Below are 6,696 nucleotides of genomic sequence, written 5' to 3'. Positions count from 1 at the left end.
CGTTATAATGTGACGTTGAATCCAACTATTCGTTGGTAAAAGAGTAGCCCAAGAGTTAGCGGTGGGTGGTGATGACTAACTGCCTTCCCTCTAGTCTTATACTGCTAAATTAGGGACGGCTAGCACAGATAGCCCTCGAGTAGCTTTGTGCGAAATTTCCAAACAAGCATAAACATAAACATTTGATATAACTGAAATGTTATGTCAGTTATTGAAAATGATAACTTAAAGTTTACAATAGGAAAAGGTATTTAATTAAGAGAGAATACACCAATAAAATTGTTTAGTAAACCTTCATTATTGAATACTAATAATTAATTGAGCGAAATGCAATTTTTGTGTGTAAATATTTTTAAAAATGAATTACAGTTTACTTCATGAAATAAAAATTATGGGAATTATGTGGTTTTTAAACTAAAATATATAGTTAATAAATATTTGTACACAGCTCTATTTTTCTTTCATATCATTTCAGTGTTGCCCGAAATGATGCTTGTTTCTGTTTGCTTACTTTTAAAAGTTCTTAACAGATGGCGCACAAGTAAAACTTCCTATTCTTCAAATGAAATAAAATGTTCCTTTAACAAATCATACTGTATAACTGTACTCGTTTCTTGTATGCCCTGAGTTACTAATTATACTACAATGAAACTAATATTGTTATCTCATACATTCAACTTCATTTGTATGGGATCAGTTTCTCATTTTCTCTTTTTTCACTCTTCACATGTGCTATTTGAAGTTTATTTTATATAGGTAATTATAAAAATGTGTATTATTAAATATCATCTTAACTTTGTTTTAATCACCAATTTTCAAATCTATAAAACAACAGGCATAAGGTGAAGGTGTCGCCAAATTTGTTAGGACTTTGCCTCTGTATTTAATTTTATTTTATGGAGCTTAACAATATTATATTTGTGTCTCGAATGCAAACGTTTTTCTTATTTTGTCAACACCTACAAGGCCCGGCATGGCCAGGTGGGTTAAGTCGTGTGACTAGTAATCTAAGGGTCGCAGGTTTGCATCCCCGTCGCACCAAACATCCTCGCTTTTTCAGCAGTGGAAACGTTATAAGTCACGATCAATCCCACTATTCGTTGGTAAAAGAGTAGCCCAAGTGTTGGCGGTGGGTGGTGATAACTAGCTGCCTTTCCTCTAGTCTTATACTGCTAAATGAGGGACAGCTAGCGCAGATAGCTCTTGAATAGCTTTGCGAGAAATTCAAAAACAAACAACACCTACAAATGCTACTAATATTTACTATTAATTTAATACAATTACATTTAATTTTCTTTATATACATTATTGTTCCTATTTTGACATAATACAAAGTCTAAGAATCCGTGCAGAAAGCTGTTTACCGTTAAAATTTTTTACCTTTCGTGAATCGCCCTATTACACCTACCTATATTTACCTGAAGGACACTCGTTTCAAAATAATTCATTTAAGTTTTTTCATTAACATGTAATTATTCTTCGGTTTGGGCTAAAGCTTATCTATTATTCTATGCGTGGGGCCTTGACGACAAACAATCAAAGTTTGACTTGCTTATTAATATGTGTACCGTCGTCGTACGTAACCATTTTCTTCTTTCCACTAGAAGCCTCAACCTAAATATAATTTCTCCAGTTCAAGAATCTTGAACAGCCATTGTACAGACGTTCGAAAAGTTTGTTATAATACTCCATTAAATGTTAAATTGTTCTGTTATTAAAGTTCTTTTCATGTGGTGCAATTTCTTCAATATATTAGCATTAGTTTTGTATGATATTTATTATGTTTCTTAGAAACATGCTGAGTAAAATATTTCTGGCTCTTCGACGATTTTTTCTGAAGAGTTCAGATTGAAGAACATAAGGAGTTTTATTTATTTATGACTACCCTGAAAATAACTAAAACAAGAAAAAATATTTTGAATTATCTTAATGTTGTGCGTAACACGTGTACAATCTGTTAATCAGTCATGTTCGGTAGACCTTCAGAGTGAATGGCGCACGTGCACACCCTCCCCATGAAACCTACAAAATAAATGCGCAGGAGACGTATGTACCTTTAATAGGATTCAGTAAACAATAATATAAAATATTAAAGACGATCATGAACATTACATTATTAGACTTTGTAAATTTCATATTAGGAACGATGTATTTTTCTTTTATTAAGAATTGATGTTGTACCATTTTAAGTTACTTTTTAAATTATTTTTACTGTGACCCACTGGCTGAAAGAAACAGTACATTTAGGTATAACAGAGAGGTAGATGAACTGAAGTCAAATTACATGCAGGTTTTATTGTATTTTTAATAAACCAATTAACATACAAAACAAAGAGTTTACCATTATCTGATGACTACAACGTTCAACTCGAATTCTGAAGGTCGCAGGTTCGAATATCCCTCACCAAATACGCTATTCATTTAAACCGTGAAGGCGTTATAATATTAAGATCAATCCAACTCTTTGTTGGTAAAAGTACAAGAGATACGGATGGTAGTGTCGAATAGTCCCTTTCCCTTAAATCTATAAATGTTAAATATACGATACAATATTTTATTGGAAAAACTCAAATATTCAGAAATTAGCAACTACACATTATGTTCACAGCGAATTTCCACGTAAAATTTATGGCTGAATTTTTTTTTTTTTTTTTAATGAGAACTATGTACATCATCTCTGTGGAATCGGGAAATCTCGCTCAGCAGAGGAGTCAGTGAAAACGAATTCCACAACAACATCTCATCCTAATCCGAGATAATGTCCTACTCTTTATTATGGTGACAAAAAAGAATAAATCCGGCCATGCTGCTGAAATTGGGTGTACCTCCCGGTAATGTTAGAAAGAAGATGAACGAAGTTTGGAAGTTTACATAAAAACTCGTAAACTTCTAGCACCACTTCAAAACAGACGGCTGTTTCGTAAGGAAGGTACCAAAGCCATAGGAATTTCATTCTGCCACAGTTTTAATAAAATTTTATGACTTTGGTTTGCATGAAAGGGCTTTGTAAGCCGACATATGTGTGAAACGTATGAAGAAAGTTTATCAAGAAGCGTAGCACTAGAATGACTTAACCATCCATCGCTAAAGCTTGTTTCATTGCAAATTGCGATGTCGAACACAAGTGTGTAAGAAGGTTATCATTCTAAGCACAAACTATAATGGAGGAAATAAAAATCAGCATCAGCCCTGATTTTATTCTTATAAATTATAATCGCCATAAGTAATGTTTCTTTGCTAACTTAAAAACGACACACTTTATTTGGTCACATTTATATACCCGTTGAAACTACAAATTTTTTACACGCACTTTTGCAGAAATCTTAACGTCAGTTTTCTCCCCTCAAAACGTTAAAATATAAGTTAACCTTTAATATCTTATACTTCAAGAAAACAAGTCACTTCTAGTTCTTCTTAGATGATCTATGACAAAATTAAATATCTTATATCACTGAGCCCTCCCCCCCCTCTGAATACCTAAGTAAATATTTACTGGTGTCTCAGCAAATGTGTACGCTTTCTTGTTATCTTATTGAATCTTTTAAATCATTGTATAAAGTCCTATCATGTAGTAAAATAACATTTATCGAAACCATATCATTCATATTGATTTGACTAAAATTAATGAAACTATACAAATCTAACTCTTAAATTTCCCATTTAGATGAAGAAGATGAACTCTTAGTCATTCTGATATCTGCATATTCTTGACATATGACTTGACGTAACCATAACGATCAACCTAACTACAAAGTTTGATTCTTCTTTATCCAATACTTTAGATATATGTAATGTCATCACCCAAAAATAGCGTAACTACCAGTGAACAGATGTTGCACTGGTTTTAAAATGTGGAGCATTGCAAATGAATATAAGTCTGGCATCAACAAGCAATTGCAGAATTCTCAACATAAAGAAGTTGGAGCTACCTACAAAGATGGGCCTGGCATGAAACAAAAAAAGAGTGATTATCAGATGGATGCTACTGCCGAAGAAACAGAATCAAGACAAGTTGTCAGAGTTAGCAACAAGAAGTGCTAACAAATTACAATATGCCGGACAATAAAGTGCCCAAAATAAAGAGGAGAAAAAAGGACAGAAAAATTACAGAATAGAAGATAAACAAGGCGTAGTTTACCATATTTGTAAAAGCAGTTTTTCTGGGCAGTTAAATACGTTATAGGCAGCCAGAACAACGTTTCAATGTCGGAAAGAAGGTCTTCGTTCTGATACTTACAGTCAACAACGAACTTACCCTACAATGGAAAGGACATTTAGAGGTGCAGAAAGTGGTCAATAGAATAACTTTTAAAGTGTAAATGGAAAGATCGACCATTATCTACCATGCCAATCTGTTAAAGAGGTACTTCAAGATGGAATAAGATCTTATTGATGCAGATATGAGGCCGAAGATGGACACAGCAGTCATAGTTGTCATAGATGCAGAACCAGAAGATAATGACTTTACTATATAAGGTGATACTCACTAAATTTAGGATCTCTGTGTGGAGAGGAGAAGTGCAAGGATGTCAGCATAAGTGAAGAATTGAATGGCAAGCTGAAAAAAACACCTAGAAGATCTACTGTGCCAGTAAGGAGGAAAATAATGTAGAGAGGGTAGTTTTGACATCTTCATGTGTTCCAAGCTCTTTTCCATCAAGATAGTTCTGCAAACTTCAGAATAGATGATAATCAGATGGATCACGATCTGGAAAATAAGGAGGATGTGGAAGTTTTTCTCAGACTAGCTCTTCAATCTTTGCCGATGTGATCCTTGTCGTATAGGGCTGTGTATTATCTTGGTGTAACACAACACCTGAACGATTAATCAAAACAGGCTTTTTTATTTCAGTGCAACATTTAAGGGCTCTAATTGTTGACAATAGAAGTCTGATGTAATCCTTACACTGAGTGGCAGCAACTCAAATTGGATCACACCAACAATAGCCCACCAAACGCTTAACAAGACTTTCTTAAGGTAAAGGTCCATTTTGGGCTGTGTTTTAGCCAGTTTACCTGCACTTTTGCTCGAAGGTTGGCTTCTGTCAAATCATGAGAGACCCATTTCCAAGTTTTGACACCTTTCCAAGCTGTTGCAGATGACGGTGAACTGTTGAATGGGTTGAATTAAGCTTCTGTGTTGCTTCATCTGTTACAGCACAATCTCCATCAACTGTAGCCAGCAACAAGTCATTATTGCACTCAACAGTACGACCTAAACATGGCGCATTACTTAAGTTGTAGTCAGCTGATCTGAACTTTTGAAACCACCTACGACATTTTCTTTCATTGAGAGACTCTGCACCATAAACAGCTTGAATGTTTTGTGTAGTTATTGCTACACTTTTGCCTTTTTTAAACTCATAAAGCATTATATGCCTAATGTGCTCCTCAGACACATCCGTCTTCATAAGGGTTTATTTGATTAATGATCTGAGAAAGTGGAGTTAAATTACTTTCTTTTATTTGTCTGAACATTTTTATACACGTCCTGCTACATGTTTTAATCATTAAAGCCTTCTACAAAAACAGAAATGATGATGCGCTTTCTGTATTAAATTTTCAGAGATTACTTATGGGATGACCTGATATTTCTTCCCCAGATGGCTGGTAGGGGTATTAAAACTTTAATTGTAATATAGTACAGAATAACGTTCTGTGGGTTTCTCGTCATCAAATTATTTCTTCGATATTTTTTTTTGAATTAGTACTGTATTTTACCTACAAATTCAATGTGTATTTGTACACATACAAATCATATGTATAATTGTAATGTACATATGTCTAGTTTGTATATAATTACTAAGAAAAGTAATTCGAATGGAATTTTTACCTTGCACAAAATTTGTGTCCAAAATCCTACTGATTAGATTTATTGTGTAAATAAGAGTGAGTTTCTGGTTTTTTGCGTGTATGTGTTCAACCATGTCAGTTTTGAGACAAACTATGTCTCCAATGAGATATCGGGATAAAGCTCCTCTCCCTGAAGCTATAACACTTCAACTGTATTAATCAGTGAAAACACAGAAGTACAAGCACTTAAACCATGTTTTTTACAACTCTGTAATTTGACTTCACTTCCACACAAAACTTACTGATAATTACAAGGTTGAGATACAACTTTGCAAGTTTCTGATTTTATAATGCTACCCACTATTATTTTTAAACTCGCTAGATTATATATCATATTTTTTGGTACAAGTTTGTTTTGAATTTCACACAAAGCTACACGAGGGCTATCTGCACTAGTCGTCCCTAATTTAGCAGTGTAAAGCAGCTAGTTATCATCACCCGCCGCCAACTCTTGAGCTACTCTTTTACCAACGAATAGTGGGATTGACAATCACATTATAAAGCCCCCACGGCTGAAAGGTTAAGTGCAGGTGCACAATGTTTTTGTATAGATTTGAAATGTTTTCCATTTTCCAGTTCTTATTATATCCAGCAATGAAAATACTTGTTCTTATAATACGTGCTCTGTATACTAAGCTTGTGAACATACAGTATACATTACCCAGGACCCACGACAGCATTTATGTAGAAACGTTTGTATATAAGTACAAGAGAAAATACCTACCTTGTTCTACAGAGTACAATAATATGAAGATTGTATTTGTTCAAACTGATTTACTTTCCCATATGTAAAAGTTATTAGTACTAGTTTGGCTCTAAAAACAGGCTGATTTATTCATATTA

Source organism: Tachypleus tridentatus, chromosome 8, assembly GCF_004210375.1.
Source record: "Tachypleus tridentatus isolate NWPU-2018 chromosome 8, ASM421037v1, whole genome shotgun sequence".
Classification (NCBI taxonomy): Eukaryota; Metazoa; Arthropoda; class Merostomata; order Xiphosura; family Limulidae; genus Tachypleus; species Tachypleus tridentatus.
Note: the sequence above shows the minus strand (reverse complement) of the source record.